Genomic DNA, 19,997 nt, shown 5'->3' with positions numbered 1-19,997 from the left:
GACATCACCATCCGAGGAAAAAGGCTCTCACTGTCCACCCTATCCAATCCTCTGATCATCTTGTATGCCTCAATTAAGTCACCTCTGAACCTTCTTCTCTCTAACGAAAACAGCCTCAAGTCCCTCAGCCTTTCCTCATAAGATCTTCCCTCCATACCAGGCAACATCCTGGTAAATCTCCTCTGTACGGGGGGGGGGAGTTCACAACACATTTCTACAAAAAACAAATGGTACAAGCACTTATCTCTGCCCTGGAGAGACCAGATACCCTTGCCTCTCTACCACCAGAAGGGAAAGGAAGGGGGTGTGGTGGGGAGAAAGGGGAAAGGAGGATGCTGGGGAGGGCCCAAGAGGACACTGCCTGAGCTATCTACAGAGGCTCTTCAGATTACGGGAGTCCCTCAGAGGGGGTGAGGGGCGACACAGTGCCAGGCACGAGTGAGCCCTGCACCCCGCTGCAGAGAGCCTCATGAGCAGACCAGGGTCAGGATGGGATGAGTTTGTGGAAAAACAAGCTTAGTTAAATTAATCAGAATACAATGTGCAAACACTGAGTCTGTGGCCATTAACAGTTCGGTCGCAAATGTGAGAAAATTAACCTGAATTACCCAACTGAATGATAGGGTGCGATTTTGCACATTTCCAAATGTTAATTTACCACCAGTCACAAATTAACTCATTTTACGGGTGGTTAGAGGGAATCGGCCAATGCAAACAACTGGCCAACTAAAAAGAACACACTTAACCTTTAATAGCTACTTTGGCTGATTTCATTGCAAGTCACTGAAGCAAATTGCCTCACCGGTTGCAGCCCCAATAAAAAAAAAAGAATAATATACCAAGGGTCCTCGAGCCTCATTGTTTCCATTGAAGAATTCATTAAGAGGAATCACTGGGCTCACAAAGAACCACTTTCCACAGCGGAATGATGGCAGAGAGTAAGCACAATCTCCACCATTGCCCAGCTGTGCAACATTAACCCACCCACATAGAATTTCCAGCATTTGGTCAATATTGCTGTGTATGCTTCACTTGGGCCTCCTCCTAATCCTTACTTCATTTAACCCAATCAACATATCCTCCTCTTCCCTCTCATGAGTGCCTTACATGCATCTATGCTATTTGCCTCAATTGTGAGAGCAAATTTCACATTCTCATCTCTCTCTCTCAGAGTAAAGAAGAGATTCTGGATATCGGTCAGTACCTCGTGTTGCCCCTATTCTTTTGGCTTGGAAGGGAGATATTATTTTTCCCGACAGTGGACTCAGCTGTGTGGGAATCTTTGCATGCTCTTTTACCACACCTCTGAAGAAACTGAGCCCTAAAGCTTACTTGGGCCGAAGCAGGGTGCTCTATCGGAGGGTTGGTACAGGCTCGATGGGCCGAATGGCCTCCTTCTGCCCTGTCAGGATTCTATGATTGTGTTGCAGAAAGTAAGGGGCGCAGAGAAAGAAGCTCACTGTCTTCAAAACGTGAAGGCAATGCCAGGAAAAGATTCATTAAGTAAGGACGGAAGAGAAAAATTAATCTAAGTTGCGGGGAAACAAAGTAACTTTACCTCATGAATGTGCTAGATGTTAACCAATATGCTTTGGGAGCTTTCTTTATTCATTCATGGGATTTGGGTGCTGCTGTCTAGGCCAGCATTTATTGCTCATCCCAAATTGCCTTTGAGAAGGTGATGGTGAGCTGCATTCTTGAACCGCTGCAGTCCCTGAGGTGTAGGTACACCCACTGTGCTGTTGGGGTGCGAGTTCCAGGATTCTGATCCAGCGACAGTGAAGGAATGGCGATATGTTTCCCAGTCAGAATGGTGTGTGGCTTGGAGGGGAACTTCCAGGTGGTAGTTTTCCCTTGGACCTGCCCTTCTAGGTGGTAGAAACCGTGTGATTCGAAGGTGCTGTTGAAGGAGTCTTGTTGATTTGCTGGAGTGCATCTTGTTACTGCCACTGTGCATCGGTGGTGTAGCCAATCAAGTGATCTGCTTTGTCCTGGATAGTGCCGAGCTTCTTGAGTGTTCTTGGAGCTGCACTCATCCAGGCAAGTGGACAGTACTCCATCACACTCCTGACTTGTTCCTTGTAGATGGTGGACAGGCTTTGGAGAGTCAGTTGGTGAGTTACTCACTGCCGATATTTTGCATGTTTATATGGCTAGTCCAGTTCAGTTTCTGATCAATGGTAACCCCCAGGATGTTGATAGTGGGGGAATCCAGCGATGGTAATGCCATTGAATGTCAAGGAAAGATGGTTTGATTCTCTCTTGTTGGAGATAGTCATTATCTGGAACTTGTGTTTCACTTGCCACTTGTCAGCCCAAGCCTGAATGTTGTCCAGGTCTTACTGCATATGGGTTACTTAAGTATCTGAGGAATCACAAATGATGCTGAACATTGTGCAGGTAACAGTGTAACATCCTCGCATCTGACCCTATGATGGTGGGAAGGTCATTGATGAAGCAGTTGAAGATTGTTAGGCCCAGAACACAAACACTGATATGCTGGGTTCCCATATCATTGAGGATGGGGACAAGAGTGGGGCCTCCACCTCCTGCTGGTTGTTTCAATTGTCCACCATCATTGATGGCTGGATATGGCAGGACTGCAGAGCTTTCGTCTGATCCGTTGGTTGTGGAGTGGCGTAGGTCTGTCAATCGCAACCTGCTTTTGCTGTTTGGGATGCAAGTAGTCCTGTGTTGCCGCTTCGCCAGGTCAAAACTTCATTTTTCGGTCTGATTGGTGCTGCTCCTGGCTTGCCCTACTGCACCCCTCGTGTACAGAGAACTGTGCGATGCCAATTGTGGTTCATCGGTAACATTCTTGCTTTTGAGTCAGAAGATTGTTGGTTCAAGTTTCAGTGAAGGCATTTGAGCGTGTCAGTTCAGAGTCCAATGCTGTACTGTCATGTTTCAGTTGTAAAATTAAATCAATACCCCATAGAGTTGCAACTTCAGCTTGGAGTTGTAGTGAACCAACAGCTCTGATTTATGTAAGGCATCTTTTACCTCATTCTATGTACTTTCACATTCTAATGGCCAGCGCCATACCTGTTTTGCACATAACAAGGTGTGCAAAGTCTACAATGGTGTTGCTAAATTAGGCACAAATTTACCATAATGACAGATCAATCCTGAAATGACCTTAATTCTGTCATATTTTGACGATGTGGTACTTCTAAGATTGCGACCATCTTCTTCCGCTCCTTGTGTAAGCCATCTTAATCGATGAAGGGACCCAGGTAAGTTATGGATGTCTTGACAAGGCCGCACTTTTCTTTTTTTACTTTAAGATTGTGGCTCTGTAGACGCTTCAGGGCAGCTTCCAAATTCTTCAATTGTTCCTGTTCAGTTGATCCGGTGACGAGGATGCCATCTGAATAACATTGCACTCCATTCATCCCACTCAGAACTTAATCCATGGACCTCTGAAAAAGAGCAGGAGCGAATGTTATTCCCAAAGGAAGACTTCTGTAACAGACCAGACCTTTGTGCATCACAATGGTGAGTAGCACCAGTGATTCTTCAGCCACCTTCGTTTGTAAATATATCTCCGAAAGATCAATTTTACTGAATTTCTGCCCTCCAGAAAGACCAGCAAACACATCTTCAGTCAACAGCAATGAATAGTGATCTATGCAAAATTAAGGTTCAATAGTTGTTTTAAAATCTCCACATATTGTCACTGAGCCATTATGTTTCAATACAGGAACGATTGGTGTTGCCCAATCACTTGTAGCAACTGGGCAACACCAAGGGAAATTCAGCATGGTCAATCCACCTAACATCTTTGGACTGTGGGAGGAAACCGGAGCACCTGGAAGAAACCCACGCAGACACTGGGAGAACGTGCAGACTTCGCCCAAACAGTGACCCAAGCCGCGATTTGAACCTGTGACTCTGGAGTTGTGAAGCACAGTGCTAACCACTGTGCTACCATGCTGCCCTACTGGTGAGTAGTTTGGCTTGATTTTTAACTGCGCTTCAACTCCAGTCATTGAGCCTAGAGAATCTTTGAACATCTTCTCATTCTTCCCCAGAAGTTGTTACAAGTTGTCCTGTGGATCCGTTTGCTGATTTACTGTTCCCCACTTGACTTTATCCTTTTACAACTATGCTGAACCATATCAAAGAGGAAATTTCCACGGAAAACATGAAGAGGCAACTCCGCCATCTGTCCATTTGCTTCTGGCAGCAGGGATGTGTGCCAGGGCCCGAGGCCCCCACGGTGCCAGGCCCCAATGGGGCCCGGGAGACTCTGTGGCCCGTTGGACCTGGTTGGGCATGGGATATGCACCATGCTAAAATGACGGCCATTCACCCCCTGCAGACAATGGATATTGGAATTCAATCAGCAATGGCGGCCTTACTGCTAGTTGCCGCAGCCCTGGGGGATGCCCTGTGGCTGTACGAGCTGGAGCTACTCGAGGGGGGTGCAGCAGTGGAGCATGCCCCAGAGGAACAAGAGGCAGCCGGTGAGGATGGAGAGCCGGCTGCCCAACCGGCTGAGGAGGAAGGGGTGCAAAAGAGGCACCGCATGAGGCGTTGTGTGTACTGGCAGCGCCCTTCATTTGAGGATTTTTCGGACCGGGTATGCCGTCCAAGACTCCAGATGAGCAGGGGGACAGTACGGCATACCTACTGGATCATGGCGCATCTGGCACTGAGGGGGAATGGCGTAGGACACCCGTTCCCGTTGGCTATCAAGCTGGCGGTTACCCTGAACCTTTACGATATGAGGTCCTTCCAGGCTCAAGTGGGGCCTGTCCGGGATCTCACAGAGCTCAGTGCACAGGTGCATCTGCATCATCACGGACGCCTTTATGCCCAGTCGGCCCAAAAATCCATTGAAATGTGGACTGAGCCCACCAGGATGACCGGGCAGTGGGACTCTCCTCCATCGCCAATATGTCCCGGGTCCAGGGGGTGATCGACAGGATGCATGCTACCCTACGAGAACCGGCAGATGACAAGCTGGTTTTCACAACCAAACTGGGCTGCACTCGATGAACGTGCAGCTGGTGCATAACCATCAAATGCACATCACACACGTCTGCGCCCGATATCCGAACAGCGTGCACGATGCCTTCATCCTGGCACACTCGATAGATCCTGGCCTCACCGAGGCGCAACCCCCCACCCCTTGTACCCCCCCGGTTGAGGGGCTGGCTCCTGGGTGACAGGGGTTATCCGCTGTGGTCGTGGCTGATGAAGCCTATCTGGAGGCCACAGACGGACGCTGAGACCCGCTACAACGATGCCCGTGCATCCCCAGGGACGTGATCGAGCGGTGCTTCGGCCTCCTGAAGATGAGGTTCAGGTGCCAGGACTGCTCTGGAGGGACGCTCCAGTGTAGAGCTGGGAGGGCCTCCCATATCATGGTGGCCTGCTGCGTCCTCTAAAACCTCACGCAGCACAGAGGGGAAGTGGTGGAGGAGGATGAACGTGAGTCCTCATCCGATGAGGGGGATGCGGGGGAAGCCCCAGAAGTGCCCAACTAAGGTGAGATACTCTGGATGGTGCAGGCTGTTGGAGACAGCTGTGATGGGAAGTCAGTGTATTCCCCGGACTCGAGCTCCGGGGTATCAAGGGATGCGGGTCGTCGTCGTGGCTGCTCGACGCCTGGGGATATGGTTGTGGTTGTGGTCAGTGGCGGGGTCACCAGAAGGGCCCACCTCATCACCAGCAGCTCCTGCAATACGTCAGACTACACGCATGATTGCATCGCGGCCCAGGGATGGATTTTGTTTACTGTCACGTGCACTGAGGTACAGCGAAAAGTATTTTTCTGAGAGCAGCTCAACAGACTATTAAGTACATGAAAATAAAATAAAATAAAAAGAGAATACATAATAGTACACAAGGTACACAATGTAACTACATTACAACGGCATCGGGTGAAGCATACAGGGTGTAGTGTTAATGAGGTCCGTCCATAAGAGGGTCATTTAGGAGTCTGGTGACAGTGGGGAAGAAGCTGTTTTTGAGTCTGTTCGTGCGAGTTCTCAGACTTCCGTATCTCCTGCCCGATGGAAGAAGTTGGAAGAGTGAGTAAACCAGGTGGGCGGGGTCTTTGATTATGGGGTTGGGGCGGGGTGTGTGGATGTGCTGTGGGGGTGGTGATGGATGAAGGGTGGTGGTGGTGGGGGGAGGGGGTAACGCACATGCCATGGAGCTCAGCGGGGTATCACTTCCTCGCCCGATGCTGACCTCCGCCCCAGAGACTGCCCTATCTTCGGACTCTCGGAGCATGTCCAGTGCCCTTTGCTGTGCTGAGCTGAGGGGACACAGGTCCGGCGGTCCCCCTCCAGTCTTCACCCGTTCCCGGCGTTTGCGGGCGGCCTTGAACGATGATGGTATGGTGGTGAGCATAGCTGCCTTTCAAGCTGTTGGCCCGGGTTCGATTCACGGCCATCGCAGGAACAACTCAATAGAAAATATTTGCGCCACTGAGGAACAGTTTCTCCTGGAGGGGGTGGGGGGGGGGGACTGAAAATGCACAGAGTTAGACAGTCCAAGTCATGTAGCCCAGGTGGACTGAATGGCCAGGGCACCCAACCATGGTGGTTGGTATGGATGCTAGCATGTGCTGCAGGTTGGGTTTTGGCCGCCCTCTGGGATTACGGCGTTGGCAGTAGGGGCACACTCACCCTGGCCGACCTGAGGAGGTTGTGTAGTTTCTATTGGCACAGCTGGCCGGCCCTCACGGTATTGCCCATGGTGCTGAAGACCTCAGCCACCTGCATCCAGGCCCGGTGGACGATGACAGCTGGCAGCCTCCTTCCCACTCCAGGGTACAGGGTCGCCCGCCTCTCTTCCACGGCGTCCAGCAGGGTCTCCATTTCAGCGTCCATAAACCTTGGTGCCACCCGTCTTGCTGCCATCTGGTTTTGTGTGGGGGGTGAAGTGTGTCTCTGCGGATGCAGCTTGTCAGCCTCCTGAGTGTCAATCCCGAACCCAGCGAACCTGGCACCGTTTCTCATTAGAATAGAACATGCTCCATGTGACGCCGTTGCTAGTCCCTTAACGGTCGCTGAATCGTTCCAGGTACAGCAGCAGTTTGGTTATCGTAGAAGTCCACTAATCCCACCCCGGAGACAACGGACGTTTACACCGGAATCGTGGACGGCTCCATTTTTCCGAAGCGCCGCCCCCTCAGAAACCCGAGGAGTACGCCGCACGCTGTCGGGGCGGCCTCAGGACGTCACCTGAGACCCTCCCCGATGCTCCGCCCCCGACAGGCCGAGGCCCGACGGCGACGGTCGGGTGTCCTCTCACTTTTCGGGGACCGCGCGCGGCGGCTGCGGACTGTGTCCAGTGCCGCCAGTCTGGGGGGCGCAGGGGGGGGTTTTGGTGGGGGCTTGAGGGACTGGTGGTGGGTGGTCCGGGGTGGCTAGGGGGTTACAGGGGGGCAGTGTTTGGCAGGCCGCGCTCGGCCGGCGCCATGTTGTACAGCGTGGCCGCCATAGGCCGCCGTTGTGCGCATTCACAGCCAGCGACCCGACCATTCTGTGTCCGTATCTGCAGGTAAGGCTTTACATGGCACGGCTGCTAGACCCCACCGGGTGGAGCATCGGTGCTGGGCATGGTTCCGATTTTTTTGGTCGTAAGACAAGACACATGCTCTGGACATAGCCTCAAAATCGGAGAATCCAGCCCTCAGTCTCAGGAACGGAGAATCCGGCCCTGTATGTTTTCAAGAAGGAGTGGGCAGCACGGTAGCACAATGGGTAGCACTGTTGCTTCACAGTGCTAGGGACCCGGGTTCGATTCCCGGCTTGGGTCACTGACTGTGAGGAGTCTGCACGTTCTCCCTGTGTCTGCGTGGGTTTCCTCCGGGTGCTCCGGTTCATCCCACAAGTCCCGAAAGATGTGCATGTCGGGTGAATTGGACATTCTGAATTCTCCCTCAGTGTATATAGATCTTGGGGCTAAAGGGATCAAGGGATATGGGGGGAAGGTGGGATCAGGGTATTGAACTTGACGATCAGCCATGATCATAATGAATGACGGAGCAGGCTCGAAGGGCCGAATGGCCTCCTCCTGCTTCTATTTTCTATGTTTGTCCAAATGTTTAAGCAGGCAATTACAAAGACCTTTTTAAGCAGTGGGCGATGATCAAAACTATCCCCAAATGCAGGGCTAAAGTTTCAATTTTGCTGAATGGGCAGAACAATTGGGAGAGGGCTTTTATTAACCAGACAACAATACTTATCAGGACACAGAGAGATCTAAAAGGGAGAAGATTAATGTTGCTTTCTGAAATACTTATTAATTAGATTTTATGACAGCCCGAAGATAACGTTTTTAATTAGGAGGAAACAGATGGCAAGGCATCTTAATTTTTAAATTGCAATCTTCAGGTGTGAGAGTAACAACATCCAAGGACATCAAAGCATGAGAAAACAAAAAAAGGGCATTTAGCTCATTTTCTTTGGTTCGACAAATGACTGCCATCACCCTATTTAAGCGTCTCCAAAGAGCGAGACTGAGATTGGTAGGTTTCTCTGAGGTAAAGAACATAAAACAAAGGTGGGTAAAGAGAGTCGTGTTTCAGTCCGCCATCGAATTGAGGAACCTTCTCCCTTCTCGAGGAGCTGAAAGACCCTCTACTTGCATCTAAACTTCCTAACGATGGCTCGAGATTACATTTTTAAAATTCACTCCCGGGATGGGCAAAAATCGCTGGTCAAGACCAACCATTTTTGCCCATCCCTAAGTGCCCTTGAGCAGGCGGTGTTGAAGGGCAGCACGGTTTGGATTGGATTTTGTTTATTGTCACGTCTCCCAAGGTACAGTAAAAAGTATTTTTCTGCGAGCAGCTCAACAGATCATTAAGTACATGAAGAGAAAAGAAAAGAAAATACATAACAGGGCAACACAAGGTACACAATGTAACTACATAAATACCGGCATCGGGTGAAGCATACAGGGGTGTAGTGTTAATCAGGTCAGTCCATAAGAGGGTGGTTTAGGAGTCTGGTAACAGTGGGGAAGAAGCTGTTTTTGAGTCTGTTCATGCTTGAGTCGGTGGCGCACTGGTTAGCAGTGCTACCTCGCTGCGCCGAGGTCGCAGGTTCGATCCTGGCTCTGGGTCACTGTCCGTGTGGAGTTTGCACATTCTCCCCGTGTTTGCGTGGGTCTCACCCCCACAACCCAAAGATGTGCAGGGTAGGTTGACTGGCCACACTAAATTGCCCCTTAATTGGAAAAAATGAATTGGGTACTCTAAATTTATTTAAAAAAAGAGAAGGTGGTGTTGGGCTGCCTTCTTGAACAAGCCATGAGGTGTCGATACACCCATAATGCTGTTAGTTAAGGGAGTTTGAGTTTGGGGATTTTGACCCAGCGACAGTGAAGGGGCAGCAATGTAGTTCCAAGTCAAGGTGTGTGGCTTGATGGGAATCTTCCAGGTTGTGGTGTTCCCATTGTGTCTTTGTGGTGGTACAGGTTGACGATTTGAAGGTTGCTGGCGAAGGAGGCTCGGCAAGCATGCCTCATCGAGAAAACATGCCAGCGCGTTTTACACAGGAGCTGTGGTGATGGGGACTGAACTGACTTAGATAATAGGACGTGAGCCAAGACAGGCTGGGAATGCTGTGTGAGGTGATACGAAAGCTGGGTTGGCAGGAAGTTTTTCAAGGTGCTGGGAACGGAAAGTGTCTTCAGGAGAGAATTCAGGAAGGGGTCTGAAGGCTGTGACACCGATGGGAGGGTGGAGAGAAGGGAATGAGCACATAATGGCAGAGTTGGAGTATATCAGATGGACTATCAGGTGAAACATCACAGATCAACCACAGTGGGATAACAAAGGTCAGCGAATTGACATAAAAGAGACTCAAAGATACAGACATGATACACCGTCAATAACACATGACGAGTGATGAACATAACTGAGGCTTTAATACACTAAACAGCTAGCCTCCTGCCTCTGGACCCGAACTGGGTCGGAGGCGGAGACTTGCCACCTTTATACATAAGCCCGAGGGGAGGAGCCACAGGCGGAGCCAGCCTGAACAGGCCCAGGCATGCACAATACAATACAATGCCATACAATGCAATACTGTGGTTTACCACATTCACCCCCTGTTTAAAAAAAAGTCCAGCGGGTTGAAGTGGTCTTAAAGGTCAAGTCTGTCGGGGGCCTTGACCTTCCGCCGTAATCGCCTCCGTCCCGTCTGTGGTGTGGGCGCTGGTGTTGAGACCTGCGCATCCGGGAGCGTGTTGTCTTCTTCTTCTTCACCCAGATGTTGAGTCGGTGAAGGGGGGGTGGTGTATGGGCGGAGGTGGTGGTGCTTGTCGCCGGTGGGCCTGCAGGTGTTAGTTCATGAGAGAGATAGGCAGGGGTGGGGGAAGAAGGTGTAGGGTCGGGGGTGGTGGTGGTGATGGTTGCTGGGGAACCTGCAGGTGCCAAATCGCGAAGGGAGACCATGTCCTGCCACCCGTCCTGGTGTGCCACGTAGGCATATTGTGGATTTGCATGGAGGAGCAGGACGTTCCCGATGAGTGGGACGCATGCTTCCAGAGAAGGACGGGCCCTGGGACTGCCAGCCAGGACGGGAGCGAGACCCCGGAGGTGGATTTTCTGCGGAAGGCAAACGTACGTTCATGAGGAGTCTCGTTGGTGGCTGTACACAGGAGCAACCGGATGGAATGGAGCGCATCGGAGAGGACTTCCTGCCAGCAGGAGACTGGGAGACCTCTAGACCGTAGGGCCAGAAGGACGGCCTTCCAGACTGTCTCGTTCTCCCTCTCCACCTGATTGTTTCCCCGGGGGTTATAGCTGGTCGTCCTGCTGGAGGCGATGCCCTTGCTAAGCAGGAACTGACGTAACTCGGCGCTCATAGCCCCGATCACTGTGGATGTAGGCGGGAAACCCGAACAGGGTGAAAAGACTGTGCAGGGCCTTGATGATGGAGGCAGTGGTCATGTCAGAGTAGGGGATAGTGAAGGGGAATCTTGAGTACTCGTAAACGATGTTGAGGAAATACACGTTACGGTCAGTGGAGGGGAGGGGCCCTTTGAAGTCGTTGCTGAGGCGCTCAAAGGGGCGGGAGGCCTTTACCAGGTGTGCTCTGTCTGGCCGATAGAAGTGTGGCTTGTACTCCGTGCAGATCTGGTCACGGACCTGACCTCCTCGATGGAGTAAGGCAGGTTGCGGGCCTTGATGAAATGGAAAAACGGGTGACCCCCGGGTGACAGAGGTTGTTGCAGAGGGTCCGAAGTTGGTCTACTTGTGCGTTGGCACATGTACCGCCAGAGAGGGCATCTGGGGGATTGTTGAGCTTCCCGGGTCGATACAAGATACCAGAGCTGTAGGTGGAGAGCTCGATCCTCCACCTCAGAATCTTGTCATTCTTAATCTTGCCCCGCTGTGTTGTTGAACATTAAGGCAACCGACCGTTGGTCAGTGAGGAGAGTGAATCGCCTGCCGGCCAGGTAATGCCTCCAATGTCGCACAGATTCTACAATGGTTTAGGCCTCCTTTTCGACGGAGGAGTGTCGAATTTCAGAAGCGTGGAGGTTACAGGAGAAGAAAGCCACGGGCCTGCCCGCCTGGCTGAGGGTAGCGGCCAGAGCAAAGTCCGGCGCATCGCTCTCCACCTGGAATGGGATGGACTCGTCCACAGCGTGCAACGCGGCTTCGGCAATATCTGCCTTGATGCGGTTGAAGGCCAGTCGGGCCTGAGCCATCAGGGGAAAAACGGTGGATTTGATCAGTGGGTGGGCCTTGTCCGCATAGTTGGGGACCCACTCGGCATAGTACGAGAAGAACCCCAGGCATCTCTTCAGGGCCTTGGGGCGGTGGGGGAGGGGGAGTTCCAGGAGGGGGTGCATGCGGTCAAGGTGTGTGGTTGTGGTGTTCCCATTGTGTCTTTGTGGTGGTACAGGTTGACGATTTGAAGGTTGCTGGCGAAGGAGGCTCGGCAAGTACGCCTCATCGAAGCGCCGGAGGTTCTCGTCATGGTCCTCCTGGTCATGGCCGCAGATGGTGACATTGTCCAAGTACGGGAACGTGGCCCACAGCCCGTACTGGTCACCCATTCGGTCCATTTCTCTTTGGAAGACCGAGACCCCGCTGGGTATGCCGAAGGGCACCCTGAGGAAATGGCAGAGGCGGCCATCTGCCTCGAAGGCAGTGTATTGGCGGTCCTCCGGGCGGATAGGAAGCTGATGGGACGCAGACTTCAAGTCGACTGTGGAGAAGACTCGATACTGCGCAATCTGATTGACCATGTCAGATATGCGGGGGAGGGGGTACGCATCGAGCTGCGTGTACCAGTTAATGGTCTGGCTGTAATCGATGACCATCTGGTGCTTCTCCCCAGTCTGGACGACCACCACTTGGGCTCTCCAGGAGCTGTTACTAGCCTCAATGATCACCTCTCGCAGGAGTCGCTGGACCTCTGACCTGATAAAGGCCCTGTCCCGGGCACTGTAGCGTCTGCCTCTGGTAGCGACGGGCTTACAGTCCGGGGTGAGGTTTGCGAAGAGCGAGGGTGGGGCGACCTTAAGGGTCGCGAGGCTACAGATGGTGAGGGGGGGCAGGGGTCCACCGAACTTTAAGGTAAGGCTCTGGAGATGGCACTGGAAGTCGAGCCCCAGTAATAGGACAGCGCAGAGATGGGGGAGGACGTAGAGCTTAAAGTTAGTGTACTCTACGCCTTGTACAGTAAGGGTCGCGACGCTGTATCCCTGGATTTCTACTACGTGGGATCCGGAAGCCAGGGAGATTTTCTGGGTCGCGGATAGGATTGGGAGCGAGCAGCGCCTTACCGTATCTGAGTGTATGAAGCTGTCTGTGCTCCCGGAGTTGAAAAGGCAGGTCGTCTCAAGCCCGTTGATCCGGACGGTCATCATGAACTTCGCGAGGTGTTGCGACCGGGACCGGTCGAGCGTGATGGAGGCGAGTGTCGGAAGGCGGTTGGTAGGCCGGTCAGAGGTAGCGGTGGCCAGCGTACGGTTGGGCGAGCTGGGCTCCCGGGAGGCTGCGGAGTGGTCCCAAGTTGGCGGCCCCAATGTGTCGCAAGTGGCGGGATGCATCGGCGATGGCGTCCAAGGTGGCGGCTCCCGTGGGTCTCACGTGGTGGCCGAAATTGATGATGGCGGCGAAGATGGTAGCGCCCACGGGTCGCACGTTGCGGGTGGCGTGGCAGCTGGGGGCAGACCAACAGGCAGCAGGCAGCGCTGCTGGGCCTAGAAGACTTAGGTGGGGATCGGACCTGGCAGGCTTTTGCAAAGTGGCCCTTCTTCCCACAGCCGTTACAAGTTGCGTTCCGTGCAGGGCAGCGTTGACTGGGGTGATTACTCTGGCCGCAGAAGTAGCACCTCGGGCCTCCGGCGTTGGCGGGCCGCTGTGCGGCGCAGGCTTGCGTCGCACCCAGGTGGGTTGATGGCTGTGCCCAGGAGGCCCACGAGGGTGCCGCGCGGTCGGAGGTGTAGGCCCCCATGTTCTGGGAGGCCAACTACAGCGAGGTGGCGAGTTGTACTGACTCTGGGAGGCCAACAGTCTCCCCTTCTAGTAGGTGCTGGTGGATATAGTTAGAGTTCATGCCCGCGACATAAGCGTCCCTGATCAGCAGCTCCGCGTGCTGGGTAGCCGATATCGCCTGGCAGTCACAGTTCTGGCAGAGTACACGCAAAGCACGCAGGAATTATGCAAGTGATTCCCCAGGGAGGTGCCGTCTCGTGGCAAGGAGGTGCCTAGCATAAACCTCGTTAACAGATTTCATGTATTGTCCTTTTAGCAACGTTATTGCCTCCGCGTATGAGGGGACGTCCCTGATGAGGAGAAAGACTCTTGGGCTCACCCGTGCGTGGAGGACCTGCTTCTTCTGGAGGTCCGTGAAGTCTTTGGCGAAGGATGCGAGGTACGCTTCGAAGCAGCTTAGCCAGTGTTCAAACGTTTCTGTAGCGTCGGCTGCTTGTGGGTCCAGTTCCAAGCGATCAAGCTTGAGTGAGGAGTTCATCTTTCGGAGTTTAGTATATTAAATTGATACACCATCAATAACACACGACGAGTGATGAACGTAACTGAGGCTTTAATGCACTAAACAGCAAACCTCCTGCCTCTCGGACCCGAACTGGGTCAGAGGCGGAGACTTGCCACCTTTATATATAAGTACTAGGGGAGGAGCCACAGGCGGAGCCAGCCTGGACAAGCCAAGGCACGCACAATACAATGCGATGCCATACAATGCAATACTGTGGTTTACCACAAGACACAATGAGATAAGAGAGATATAACTAAATGTAGCAATGTACTTCCTAATTCCCTGGCTGGAGTGTGATTATCATTCAACTTGATTATTGACTTTCGTGTGAAACAGTCTTTCCTCAACCTTCGCAATACATTAGAATCAGAGAATCCCTACAGTGCACAATGAGGCCATTCGGCCAATCGAGTCTGCACCGACCCTCTGAAAGAGCACCCTCCAAGGGCCCACTCCCCACCCTATCCCTGTAACTCTCCTAACCTGCGGGTCAATTTATCATGGCCAAACCACCTAACCTGCACATGTTTGGACACTGCGAGGAAACCGGAGCATCCGGACGAAACCCAGGCAAGGGGATGAAGTGCAAACTCCACGTGGACAGTCACCCAAGACCAGAATTGAACCCGGGTCCCTGTCGCAGTGAGGCAGCAGTGCTAACCACTGGGCCACCCATTTCCCATAGCTTTCCGTCCTCCTGTTGAAACCAAAAAATTGAGACTGTTTCAAGTTTGAAACAGAGTTAAAGGCTCTGAAGTTTGTCTATCGCCTGTAATTGTAGCCACGATATCAATATTGAATGTACTGCTGAAGAATGGAAATTTACTCATTGAGTGGACACTGGGTTTTCACTTACTCCTGGATTTGAGGAGATAAACCAGGCAAACATCCAAGTTAATTTCTCTTCCTGTCTCCACTGATGCTGCCAGACTTGCTGAGTATTTCCAGCATTTTCTGCTTCAACCCTGAGGATGTGCTGCACGGTTAGGGTTGGGGGGAATGTTTCCTGTCCTTGTATTAGACATCAATCATAGAGACCATGGGGAAGGAGCAGAGGATGCTCCCGGAGTTCTGGACAACCATAACCAGAGCTGCCAAAGTGGAATGGCCTGTCCTTGATCTAACGTGTTATGAGGCCTGGCTGTGTGAAAATCGGCTGTAATATTTGGCAACGCTCAGGCCGAATTCTCTGGCCGTTTTTGATTCCCAGTTCCCGCCGGCAGTGCATCACCGCCCGAGGGTTTTCCGGTGGTGTGGGGTGGCTACAGTGGGAAATCCCATTGACAAGCAACGGGAGTAAAGAATTCCACCACCAGGGAATGGCGCGCCTCTGAGAAACACACGGCTGGAGGAATGGAGAATCCACCTCGAGATGGTTTACCGGGAATTATATAACTATAATACAGTTAGGATGTGAATGATGCTGGCTGATTTCGGGTCTGGTACAGATCTGGGTCTAAAATCACACAGGGTATAAAATGGTTTAAAGTGGAGCTTATGGGCACGTTTTAACTAAATGGGAAGACAGTCCTCTCGCGAGTGCATTTGGCCGCGTGTTCCCCACAGCTTGCAGCGGCACAAGCACAATGCGGTCGAACGGCACTCGGGTTACATCGCGGGCCTCAGGCGGGTATGCAGGGCCGAGGCCTCACATGGCCCCTGATGTGTCGGGTGTTCTGGATCACATACAGGTCAGCAACACTTGAAGTAGTGCAACACTATTTTATTGAAAGGTTAACTATTTAAACATACTTGAACTGTGGGTAAATACGATACCAGCTTTAACTATAGACCTTTGCCTTGTCCTAACCAGTCGATGCACTCAGCACATGGTGAATGTCTGTGTTGCAGGCTGTGAGCTCTGTGCTCCTAGCTAGCTGCTACTCGAATGAGCGGGAACTCTGATGCCCCCTGTCTTTATAGTGCGTGTGCTCTCACTGGTGATTGGCTGCGGTGTTGTGTGTGTTGATTGGTCCCACTGTGTGTCCATCAGTGTGTGTCTGCACCATGATATCCTGGTGTACATTATGACAGCCACATTTTCTGCACTGAGGAGCTCCGCTCGTGGGAACTCCTTAAGTGTAGTGAGAGATCAGGATGCCATTTAAAAATAGCATCCTGATCTAATGGCATCCTGATCTACGGACCCCTCACCCAGGTACCCCAGTCCTGATTGGCAAAACAATGCCAGCTTGGCACCATTTCACCCTGGGTGTACTCCTGCCATCTAGCACCTAGGTGGCACTGCCAGGGTGCCCATGTGGCACCAGCAGTTCCAGGGTACCACCCCGCCCAGAGGGCATGCACCTGGGGGCCTTCAATCCACTGGGAGACCCTGATAAGTGCCATTTTGTCTGACCCCTGTGTGGGTAGGGGGATAGATCCCAATGCCTTGGTTACCTCAGGAAACTGCATATTACAATGAGGCGAGCTGCCTCGCTATAATATGCAGATTAACCAAAAAGTGATCCCACCCACAATGGGCGGGATTTACATCGTAACGTCTCTCGAGATCGCGTTAGCTTTCGCGAGGTGCTGCGAGCCGGGTAGATCTTGAGAGCGGAGTCTCCCGGCTTTTATCGGCCACACTGCACCGCATGAGCTGCTTTCAGGCAGAGCATGGCCGTTCGATCGTGCTCTATATCTGGAATAAAAGCATTCTCTTTTTATTCAGGCCAACATTTGTTGCCCACCCTAATTAACCGTGAAAAGAGTGATTTGCGAGGCCATTTCAGAGTCCACTACCTTGCTATGTATCTGGAGCAACATGTAGGCCAGACCAGGTAAGGATGGCAGATTTCCTTCCCTAAAGGCACTAGAGAATCAGCTGGGATTTTACAACAATCGACAACGGTTTCATGGCCAAGATTAAAACTTGTTATTGAATTCAAATTTCACCATCTGCTGTGGTGGGATTTGAATCTGGGTCCTCAGAGCGTTACCCCGGGTGACTGGATTACTAATCCACTGACAAAGCCACGAGGCCACCACCTCCCCCGCCATACTGTGGATGCTGGAATTTTGAAATAATAACAAAGTCTGGAGAAGTCATATTCAACGTGAAACGCTAACCCTGGCCGGGAATCTCCAATTCGAATTTGTCTCGCGGCTGCTGCTAGCGGGAACGGAGAATTTGGCGCTCAGCCAAAACTCCATTCACTGCAACGGGAATGGAGAATCCCGCCCGAGTGAATGAACAGAGAATCCTACCCAGGGGGGCTGCATTCTCCGTTCTGGAGACAAAGTCCCCACGCCGGCGTGAAAACGGTAATGTTTTACGCCAGGAGAACTGGGGGCCTGCAGCAGCTGTGCCGTTCTCCATGGCGGACTCAGCCCGATGACCTGGACCGCCAAATTAGTGCCCCCCATCGGCCGCTCGCACGCCCTGGACCGCCCGCCCACAGTGCCCCCAGCCCCGAATGAAGCCCTCCCGCCCGCCAATCGCCCCTCCCCCGACTGTGGTGGCCCTGGACTGAGTCCACAGTCGCCACGCAGAGTTCACGAACGGTGTGAGCAAAGGTAACCTACGCCGTCGGGAACTCGACCAGTCGGGGACGGAGCATTGGGGGGCGGACCTCAGGCAATGGCCTGAGGCTGTGGATAATTGGCACGACGCCGCTTTTCAGGAGGCGGAGAATTAAAAAACCAGCGCCGCTCAATGATTTTGGTGCCGCAACAGATCCTCCGCCCAGTCGGCAAACGCGAATTTGGCGTGAGGGAATGGAGAATCCAGATGTGTATTTCCAACACTTGCTGTTTTTCTTCATCAAAATGCAAGTTGTTTTAAACTGCAGCTCTTGGGAAACCTTAACAACCTGTTATTAGATTAAAGATATTAACTCCTTTGTTATAATCATTCAACATGCACAATCTGAGTTGATAATTGTACGGCTCAGTAACGCACTGTTTTGACTGCAGAATTTAAACCTGTGTTATTATGCTGGTGATCAGCATGTTCTAACATGCAATGTCACATGAATTTGCTTTGCTTTGTAGTAAGCTTTTCATGCATGTTGCCTCTCAGGTTTGCTAAGTGTCACACCTCATTCTTATCGACACGGCGGCGAAGCTTTCCTTGTTTGACCATCGACTTGTTAATTTCACAGAGACAAGATTGTGGTTATTCCAGGAAATAATTGCCTCTCTGTACAAATCCCAGTTTTACCTTTCTGTCACGTCACCCTGGGTGAGCGCACGGTCAGTTCCAGCCCTCTCGTCCCGGGGTCCCAACATAAGTGAATTAAAAAATAATTCTTAGTAATTTATCGACACTTTGGCCCGAGACTGCTGCAATGAGATGCAGACATTTATAAGTAAAAACATTAACAAACTATTTATTAATAACAAGAGGGAAAGATGAATATATGGAGTAAGTAAGTCATGATCAAGTAAGTTCGCGGGTGACACCAAGTTGGTGGTTGGTGGAGTGGCAAATAGTGCTGAGGATTGTCAAGGTTACAGATAGAATAATAACAAAGAACAAAGAACAAAGAATGAAACAGGAACAGGTCTTTCGGCCCTCCAAGCCGATCACGAGTCCCATCTGGACCAACTGCCTGTATCCTTCTATAACCCGTCTGTTCATGTGCCTATCCAGATAAGTCTTAATGGTCGCTAACGTATCTGCCTCAACCACCTCACCATGCATTCGGTGAGCTTTTGCAACTGAATACACTTTCCACAGATGTAGTCCTCAGGGACACTTGAAATGTCCATGATGCCCCACATCGTGCAGGAGTAGCACACATCCCCGCCAATTGACAACTCTCTCCCTCTTTGGTTGTTAGATTAAAAAACTAAATACTAAGGCCCTTAATAATAATTTACTGCTGCTGCTTTCACGAATGGCCCCCCAAACATTTTATGTGTCTTCTGGTTACTACAGGTAAATCTAGCTTGGAACCCGAAAGTAAGTGTGAGGGAAAAAAAAAGAAAAACTCTTACCTTATAAAATGTAACTCAGAATCTACTCCGGTGAGCCTAGGAATGAAAGGGTTAAGGACACGAGATTTATTGTGAATCAATCAGGAGTCGCTCTTTCTTTTGCAAGTCTGACGTCTGCAGAAGGATTAATCTGGCGCTCAATTTAAAAACATACCGGTCATTCGGCTCCACCCTCCGGACTCTGCTCCCGCGATTCCCGGCTGCTCCTTCGAGTTCCTGTGAAGGTAAGTTCCCGAGCGACACTAGGCCTGAAATCCACCCTGCGCTCAATTTAAACACTTGCTGGTTGCTAGGCTCCGTTTCCTGTAAAGGTAAGTTCCCGAGCGACACTAGGCCTGAAATCCACCCTGCGCTCAATTTAAACACTTGCTGGTTGCTCGGCTCCGCTCTCCGGACTCTGCTCCCGCGATTCCTGGCTGCTCCTGTGAAGGTAGGTTCCCGAGCGATGTAAATGCCAGGCAATTACCATCGCCAACAAGTAAATATGCAACTAACCCTGAATTTAAATGTGCCTGAAGCTGGCCAACGCCCCGTTTATTATCCAGCTCTCCAGTGGTGTCACAGTCCTTGCAATGATGCTGTTCCCACAGTGACCTAGGTTAGGAAATCCAGTGACAATGAAGGAATGACAATGTATCTCCAAGTTGCCCTTGAAAAGGTGGTGGGGCCTTCCCGTCGAACCATTGCTGACTGGGTGATGAGCTTCTTGATGTTGTTATGGCTGCACCCTTCCACGGAAATGGCAACTGACTTACATCTTTGTGGATCATGGCAAGGCTTTTACGGGTCAGGAGATAAGTTACATTCTTGCAGAGTGCCCAGTCTGTGCTTTAATAGCCATGGTGTCGATATGTCTGACCTAATTAAGCTAGTCAGCAGTGACTCTTCAGCAATGGGTGGTGGCCGATGGTATTCAGCAATTCATTTAAATTCAGTAGTTGGATATTTCCTTGTTGGTGATGGCAATTGCCTGGTATTTACATCACAGGAACGTTATTTACTATTTGTCAGCTCACTCACGCATGTGGCACGTGAAGATGCATATTAACCCTTTCTTGCCTCATA

This window comes from Scyliorhinus torazame, chromosome 4 (assembly GCF_047496885.1).
Source record: "Scyliorhinus torazame isolate Kashiwa2021f chromosome 4, sScyTor2.1, whole genome shotgun sequence".
Lineage (NCBI taxonomy): Eukaryota > Metazoa > Chordata > Chondrichthyes > Carcharhiniformes > Scyliorhinidae > Scyliorhinus > Scyliorhinus torazame.
The sequence above is the reverse complement of the archived record's forward strand: the minus strand, read 5'-3'. Positions refer to the sequence as shown.